Here is a 10,000-nt window from a genome sequence, read left to right as displayed (position 1 = left end):
AAACCTTTCTAAATAGGAACTTTCTAAGTTGTACATCTTAAAAGATAATCTTTCCACCTAGGTATTTTCTAAGTTATAGATTTCAAAAGATAATCTTTCCACCAAGGTATTTTCTAAGTTGTAGATCTCAAAAGATAATCTTTCCACCTAGGTATTTTCTAAGTTGTAGATCTCAAAAGATAATCTTTCCACCTAGGTATTTTCTAAGTTGTAGATCTCAAAAGATAATCTTTCCACCTAGGTATTTTCTAAGTTGTAGATCTCAAAAGATAATCTTTCCACCTAGGTATTTTCTAAGTTGTAGATCTCAAAAGATAATCTTTCCACCTAGGTATTTTCTAAGTTATAGATTTCAAAAGATAATCTTTCCACCTAGGTGTTTTCTAAGTTGTAGATCTCAAAAGATAATCTTTCCACCTAGGTATTTTCTAAGTTGTAGATCTCAAAAGATAATCTTTCCACCTAGGTGTTTTCTAAGTTATAGATTTCAAAAGATAATCTTTCCACCTAGGTATTTTCTAAGTTGTAGATCTCAAAAGATAATCTTTCCACCTAGGTATTTTCTAAGTTGTAGATCTCAAAAGATAATCTTTCCACCTAGGTATTTTCTAAGTTGTAGATCTCAAAAGATAATCTTTCCACCTAGGTGTTTTCTAAGTTATAGATCTCAAAAGATAATCTTTCCACCTAGGTATTTTCTAAGTTATAGATCTCAAAAGATAATCTTTCCACCTATGTATTTTCTAAGTTGTAGATCTCAGAAGATAATCTTTCCACCTAGGTATTTTTTAAGTTATAGATCTCAAAAGATAGTCTTTCCAACTAGGTGGTTTCTAAGTTGAAGATCTCCAAAGATAATCTTTCCACCTAGGTATATTCTAAGTTGAAGATCTCAAAAGATAATCTTTCCTCCTAGGTATTATCTAAGTTGAAGATCTCAAAAAATAATCATTCCACCTAGATATTTTCTAAGTTGAAGATCTCAAAAGATAATCTTTCCACCTAGGTATTATAAAAGTTGGAGATCTCAAAAAATAATCTTTCCACCTAGATATTTTCTAAGTTGAAGATCTCAAAAGATAATCTTTCTTCCTAGGTATTATCTAAGTTGTAGATCTTAAAAGATAATCTTTCCACCTAGGTATTAAAAAACTTGATGATCTCCAAAGATAATCTTTCCACCTCGGTATTATCTAAGTTGCTGATCTCAAAAGATAATCTTTCCACCTAGGTATATTCTAAGTTGAAGATCTCAAAAGGTAATCTTTTCGCCTAGGTATTATCTAAGTTGTAGATCTCAAAAGATAATCTTTCCCCATAGGTATTTTCTAAGTTGAAGATCTCAAAAGATAATTTTTACACTAAGGTATTATAAAAGTTGAAGATCTCAAAAGATAATCTTTCCACCTCGGTATTATTTAAGTGGCTGATCTCAGAAGATAATCTTTCCACCTAGGTATTTTCTAAGTTGTAGATCTCAAAAGATAATCTTTCCACTTAGGTATTATAAAAGTTGAAGATCTCAAAAGGTAAGTTTTCCACCTAGGTATTTTCAAAGTTGAAGATCTCAAAAGATAACCTTTCCACCTAGGCATTATCTAAGTTGAAGATCTCAAAAGATAATCTTTCCACCTAGGTATTATAAAAGTTGAAGATCTCAAAAGATAATCTTTTCACCTTGGTATTATCTAATTGTTGATCTCAAAAGATAATCTTTCCACCTTGGTATTATCTAATTGTTGATCTCAAAAGATAATCTTTCTACCTTGGTATTATCTAATTGTTGATCTCAAAAGATAATCTTTTCACCTTGGTATTATCTAAGTTGTTGATCTCAAAAGATAATCTTTCCACTTAGGTATTATAAAAGTTGAAGATCTCAAAAGATAATCTTTCCACCTAGGTATTATAAAAGTTGAAGATCTCAAAAGATAATCTTTCCACCTAGGTATTATAAAAGTTGAAGATCTCAAAAGATAATCTTTCCACCTAGGTATTATAAAAGTTGAAGATCTCAAAAGATAATCTTTTCACCTTGGTATTATCTAATTGTTGATCTCAAAAGATAATCTTTCCACCTTGGTATTATCTAATTGTTGATCTCAAAAGATAATCTTTCTACCTTGGTATTATCTAATTGTTGATCTCAAAAGATAATCTTTCCACCTTGGTATTATCTAATTGTTGATCTCAAAAGATAATCTTTTCACCTTGGTATTATCTAAGTTGTTGATCTCAAAAGATAATCTTTCCACTTAGGTATTATAAAAGTTGAAGATCTCAAAAGATAATCTTTCCACCTAGGTATTATAAAAGTTGAAGATCTCAAAAGATAATCTTTCCACCTTGGTATTATAAAAGTTGAAGATCTCAAAAGATAATCTTTCCACCTAGGTATTATAAAAGTTGAAGATCTCAAAAGATAATCTTTCCACCTAGGTATTATAAAAGTTGAAGATCTCAAAAGATAATCTTTCCACCTAGGTATTATAAAAGTTGAAGATCTCAAAAGATAATCTTTCCACCTAGGTATTATAAGAGTTGAAGATATCAAAAGATAATCTTTCCACCTTGATATTATCTAAGTTGTTGATCTCAAAAGATAATTTTTCCACCTAGGAACTTTCTAAGTTGTAGATCACAAAAGATAATATTCCTCTCTAGGTATTTTCTTATATGTTATCAAATAACAGTCGAATGTATTATCTCGAAAAATTATCTTGCTCATTTAAACGAAATAGTCAACAGAGGTCCTCTGAAGATAATCTTCTCATTTTGATGATCACCAGTCTAGTAAAGATCATTTAAGATACTCAATTCATTCAAAGTCTCACCTTTTCCTCTTACTTTCACGTTAATCACGACAGTCGATTGAAGATCTCTGAAGATAATCTTGTCACTCAAAGTCGTCCTTTCATTATTACCTACAACGTAAATCACGACAAGATTCACTCCGTTCCCTTTGGTGTTTCACCGAAACATATAATTAAATGCAAATGCACAGCACGACTCGACTGAAGTCTGCTCACGCGGCCTCGCCTTATATAGATCAAATGTGAAGAAAAAATAAAAGAGATGTTTATATTTTCGGAGAAAGACGCTCTCATGTCCTTTACCCTTTGGAAGGGAATTGTTAATTTCAAAGGTTTTAGATGAGGATATGCGTTTGAGATTAGTTTAAACTGTACTCCTTGAGTCTTGGTAAGATTTCTTTCATCGTGTAGACAGTAAGTTCTCATTAGATTACAATGACCATCCATAGAATGAAAATAATTCCCATACAAATCCATGCCTTCTTGTTCAGTGATCGGCTTGTCAGACTAAAGTTAATGTAGCCAAATAAAGTTTCAATTATATCTTTAATCTTTCAGATTTCCTTCTACCATTTTTTAGTGCGCCAGCCATGAGAAAAAAAAAAAAAAAAAAAAAAAAAAAAAAACATGGCGATCAGTTTAGGCATGACCTAAATTCTAGTGTAGGGTTCTTTTCAGAGTATCAAAATATTTGTTAATATTAATAAGAACTTTCTGTGCTGTGAAATTATCTCAGAGCATAGACCATCAAAGACCTTAGATTTAGTTTCAATTATTGAATTATTTTTACCAGTTTCTTCTTATGTACTTTATTAAATGGTCGCTTTGTTTTCAATCTAGTATAGCATTTGTGTTTCTTAAGAACAAATGTTGAAATTGGATTACTCTATATGGTTTTAACTAAAAGTTAAATATTCACTTTTATGAACAAAACGTCGTAGCTTTGACTACTCAATAAATCTCGTCAATGATGATTAACTCTCCCGTCTAGCTCTTCGATCACATCAAAATGATAATGTTAGTTTCCGCAATCAGCCATCGATCCTGTAACGTCGAAAATGTATATGAATATATTCTTTAGTTTTTCTTCATTAGGATCTCAGATAGGTCTAATTTCAAATGCAGATAGATATACGTTGACTCGTATATCAGCAAAAACAACGTGAAAAAATATAAGTAAAAAAAAAAAATCCCACAGTAAAAGTATTATTCAAGCTAACCGTTGGCTGATTGTTCAGTAAATAATGGTTGATAACTTACCGCTATTCACAGAAAAGACTCTAACGAAAAGTGACCTACTTCTATCGCTTCTCTGATTCACAATGAAGGTTTTACAGTCTTAGTTGGGCTAGTTACAGTTTCCAGAATGCCTGTATGGTTCAGATCACTGTTTAAAAGTGCAGATCACTGGAAGTTATGCCTTCCGGTTACTAGATTTTCGTCGGGTTCGCAACAATTCATTGAGAAAGATGATAAAATTTCCTAATTTACCCAAAACTTAAAAAAAAAAGAAGATGGGTTGGCTTGTGTCTCACATCTTGAAAGAAAACAAAAATGATAAAACAAGAAAAAAAGGAACATTAAGAAAAGCTAAGTGTAATTCTGATCAAATTCTCCATGTTTCAATCGATGTTTGAATAAGAGAAATAAAACTTATTGGTTCTCATTATATTTTGAAAAAAAAAAAAAATATGCAGGTCATTGTTAATGCATCTGAACAATTAATTGATCACTGGACTTCCCTTCCATCTATGCTATCGACCTATGAAATTCCGTGTGAATTCTACAGAACCGAATTTGAATAAAGCAATCAGATTTTCCTTCCTGTTATCATTACCTACTTACTTTTTACAATTGGTATTTTGGAATTTGTTCAATCGAAAATAGCCGTATTAGATTTGCTCTCTGTCTAAGTGATGTGTTCATTCCTTCCTTATAAACTCCGAAAAATGCTTCCAGGTCTTTTATTATAAATTTGTTTAAGGTCCCAATAACAATTTTGAATTTTGCTTCTAATTTGAAGTTATGCTGTTAAAAATTTACCGTAAATATAACGGTAAAAATCCTGGAATAAAAGTTACCTGACATATACCGTTTTAAAAATGGATATATTGACGTAAAGAAGTGATTTTACGGTCATCACCCCTTAAAATATAATAACAATGTATGGTAAAATTACGGTCGCCAGTATTTTTCTGAAATATGGCTGAGAACAGTATATTTTTACGGAGAATTTCCTAGTAAAATTACAGTTTTTTAACAGTGTAGTAAACACAATTTGCCTAAATCACAGGGTTAAGTATTGCCCAAAATATTTCCATGTACATTATGGATTTCAAAATTTAGTTTTTTTCTCTTTTTACATCTATAAAGAAATTAAATGGAAACTGGTCGGGAATTACATATTTTACGCATTTCATCACTGCAAATCACCCGCATATATGAAACGGTGAACATTCTGATATGATGAAATACGAATTGCTATTTCTAATAAACGTTAGGACCTTTATATAAAACAACACTAATTGATCGAGTTTTGTGATCGAGGATAGGCAGTTCACGATCGTCGGAGAGACCATTCTCAATCATAGTAAATGAATAGAGCTGTACATATTATATCGGAGCTCTATCTCTCTCTCTCTCTCTCTCTCTCTCTCTCTCTCTCTCTCTCTCTCTCTCTCTCTCTCTCTTTGCGGCTGCCAACAAAATCCCCTTTTTAAATTATATCTTTATTCTGAAGTAAAGTTTAATAGATGTACTTGTCATAATAAATAAAACATATGATAGATAAAATTGTTTTATTAATCCCTCGCTTAAAAAAAGAAAAAAAAAAAAAAAAAAAAAAAAAAAAAAAAAAAAAAAAAAAAAAAAAAAAAAACATCAATTGACGGTCGGTGGTTTCGTCATATTGTAAATAACAGGTACATATCAAGCAATGTTTTTTTTATCTCTCTTCTCTATTTACATTTAGTGAATACAATTATTATAATTGATCTCTCTCGTAAGTTCAGAAATTTAATTTGAAATAAGCTTTGGTTTTCATTTAGCTTTTTGTAATTTGGAATGGTTGATAACAGTATATTAGCAACCTTTGGGATACAAAAAACGAAACTATGTAAAGAAAATATTTTTTCACTTTCATTATTGAGCAGTAATATAGTTTTTGATATCAGGTAATTTTAAAAACTTTACTTATAATTCTTCCTGTACACACACACACACACATACACATACATACACACACACACACACAAACACACACATATATATATATATATATATATATATATATATATATATATATATATATATATATATATATATATATATATATATATGTATATATATATATATATATATATGTATATGTATATGTATATATATATATATATATATATATATATATATATATATATATATATATATATATATATATATATATATATATGCATATATATACATTCATACATATATATATATATATATATATATATATATATATATATATATATATATATATATATATATGTGTGTGTGTGTGTGTGTGTGTGTGTGTATATATATATATATATATATATATATATATATATATATATATATATATATATATATATATATATATATATATATATATATATGTATGTATGTATGTATATACATATATATATATATATATATATATATATATATATATATATATATATATCACATAATACTTTGGAGACTATTTAAATGGGGATATTTAACTACAAATATTAACCTGCAATCCCATTATAAAACTTATCGACGGTTAATTCAATCGATTATATTTTTTGTTGAGGAGTTACATGTTTCCAGTAACCTTTCAAAAGTCTAACTTAAAATAATTCCAAATTATTAAAGACGAGTCTTAATGATTTTTGATGGTGTATTGAATTCATAATACCATTTATTAAATCATGAATAGATGGATGGATTGATTCCATTTTAGGCAAATCATATACATGTTCAACACTCAAACTTGAATATGTTAGGTATGTTATTGCAGAAATTCATAAATTATGATGCTTTTAAAAGCTTTTACAATGGATTAACAGAAGCAAAATAAAAGAAAAAACCTGCACGTTAAGGCGATAGTTTGATATTCCCATTTCCTTAAACCTAGCCGTAACTCAAGTGATAATAACCAAATCATAAGTGTATTAAAAAGCATTCATCTAAATTTCAGTCATTAGCTGTTTCAGTCTCTCTAAGACGAATGTTCTTGTAAAATATGGATATAAAATTTACATGAATGATAAGATAATTAAGTTCCCTGGTTGGCATCCATCATCCTATAGTCCATTTCTTTTAGCGATGCATATTTGCACCGACTCGCAGCGGTGCCCTTTTAGCTCGGATCGCTGATTGGTTGGACAAGATAATTCTAACCAATCAGCGATCAGGAAACTTTTCCGAGCTAAAAGGGCACCGTCGCGAGTCGGTGCAAATATGCATCGCTAAAAGAAATGGACTATAGTGATAAACAAATAACAGTATAGAAACCTAAAACTAGCCTGGGTTATCTCAAACAAAATGTCTATACAACTCTCTAGGGCAAATGTTTGTTGTAGATACTTTCGTGAAGGTTGTCAATTTGTTTTCATAGAAGATAGATTATCAATTAAACGTTTCTGATGAAACTAAGAGCTTTTAAATTCCAAGGACTGACTGATAAAGTATGTTTGCTTCGTGGACACTGCTGTATATTATGCATCATGATTCCAACCAAATACCATTTTGGTATTACCATAAGCTTTGGAATGAGGAGAAATAAAGATATTTAAAAATTATTGTTGCCATATAGAAAACATCGTATGTTTCATATATTTCAAAGTCCTTAATGAAAATGTAGAATAGCCATGGATGGAAATATATAAAGACTTCGCAAACAAAGAAGGAATGCATAAAGCACCATTTAGTAGTTAGAGAAATAATCTAATTGAAAAATCTTATAACAAACTGAAAGGTAAAAATAGACAAGCCAGATCTATTAAGGTTCTTGGTGACTCCATTAACTATGATAAAAGAATATCCATTGAGTCAAAGTAAAAGAGACAAGGCTATATTTTGAATAATCGAGACTATGGTGATCGGAGAGAAGAAATCACAATTCATGGTTCTCCGAAAACAATAGAGTCAAATTAAGATAAAGGATTTTTCGACGTAATGAAGTTATAATTCTATAACTTTTAGACAATTATGATTTATAAAATTCAAATTACTAAAAAAGACATGCCATGACAGTCTCATAAAAAAGTACCATTATTTTCGGATTCATGGTAGCTCCTTCTGTTCAACTTTTTTTTTTCTTTTCTTTTCTTTTAAAATAGCATAAAAGAAAATAGAATAATCAACCCATAAATCCCTTTCCGTGAGAATAAGTGTGATGTGCTTTATTTGCAAGATTGTATTAGAATATATTTTTCAAAAAATAATGAAGATGATACAAACGCCTACAGAAAATCAGTGGGTATAAAGGAAGGTATGAATTCCATTATTTTTTTTTTTTTTCTGAGCTTTAAAAAATTCTATATAAATGGACGAATTATTAGTATCCTTAAAATTAGAATGTTGTAGATGTACCAGTTTAAGTGATTACTGCTACATTATCAACATTAAAACCTAGGGGAACCATTTTAACCACTATCTATTTTAACATAATTGTTTACTTTGAAAACTTAATAAAAATAATAATAATAATAATAATAATAATAATAATAATAATAATAATAATAATAATAATAATAATAATAATAATAATCAAAAGCCACAGTAGTGTTAAAATATATTATTGTACAATGGTAAAAAATATACAAGGAGAGACTTTCGGATACTGCTCCGTATCCCTCCTTGTATATTTTATACCATTGTACAATAATATATTTTAACACTACTGTTGCTTTTGATTGTCAATATTATAGCCTTATTACGGAGGTTCCATAGTTCAATAATAATAATAATAATAATAATAATAATAATAATAATAATAATAATAATAATAATAATAATAATAATAATAATAATAATAATAATAACAAAATTCAAGTAAAAAGGGATAATACATCCATCATACTTACGGTTATCTGTAACCCACTTAATTATTTTTAACGATACGCAGCCGATAAACTTTCTTCGGGGCTCCTAAAAAAACCCAAAAGAAACAACATGATAGCGTTTTATATATATATATATATATATATATATATATATATATATATATATATATATATATATATATACATATCTTTATATATATATATATATATATATATATATATATATATATAATATATATTTGCATATGTATATATATATATATATATATATATATATATATATATATATATATATACACATATGTATATATGTCCATATATATATATATATATATATATATATATATATATATATATATATATATATATATATATATATATATATATATATATATGGTAGTTTTTTTTGGGAAATTTTATCAAGATCACAGGGAATGTGGAGATTACGTAGGTTTTTCTACTGACAATTATAATAGAAATTAGAGACGATTACATGAGAAATTAGATAATACTTACTACGAATACGGGGAAATGTCTTAAAAAGTAGAAAGGGAATGAAGAGGGAAAAAATAATGACGGACAGCATGGTAGGTAATGTATGCGTGACATTGATATTTAAATGTCTGTTAACGAAGAAAAGTAAAGAGGCAAATAAAAAATTATAAAAGATTAAAAGAAAAATCAGTGAAGATATCTGAGAGTGTAAGACCAAGGCCTGTAACATATTCAAATACAGAATAATAAACACACTTTTTTAATCACCATAGTTATCTGAATCAATATGAATATTAGCTGTCTGAACAATAGCTAAACCTTTTCAATTAAAATATTCCATGAATGCAAAAAAAAAAAAGAAAAAAAAAGATACATATACTCGTACTATAAAAGGTGATTAAAAAGGTTTTCCTTGACAATTTGAGGAAATCTAAATTAAGACGTAATGCTTATAAGAGAATATTTTGATTGATTGTATCATTTCTACCGGCGATACTGAAGAACTTTTAATTAACAAAAGACATGAGGTAATTACGATAATTATTCCTACTTTTCTTAAACATTCTAAAAAAAAGATTTGCTTTAGACAAAATGACCTATAAACTTAGAATTCCA

Source organism: Palaemon carinicauda, chromosome 11, assembly GCF_036898095.1.
Source record: "Palaemon carinicauda isolate YSFRI2023 chromosome 11, ASM3689809v2, whole genome shotgun sequence".
NCBI classification, from domain to species: domain Eukaryota; kingdom Metazoa; phylum Arthropoda; class Malacostraca; order Decapoda; family Palaemonidae; genus Palaemon; species Palaemon carinicauda.
The sequence above is the reverse complement of the archived record's forward strand: the minus strand, read 5'-3'. Positions refer to the sequence as shown.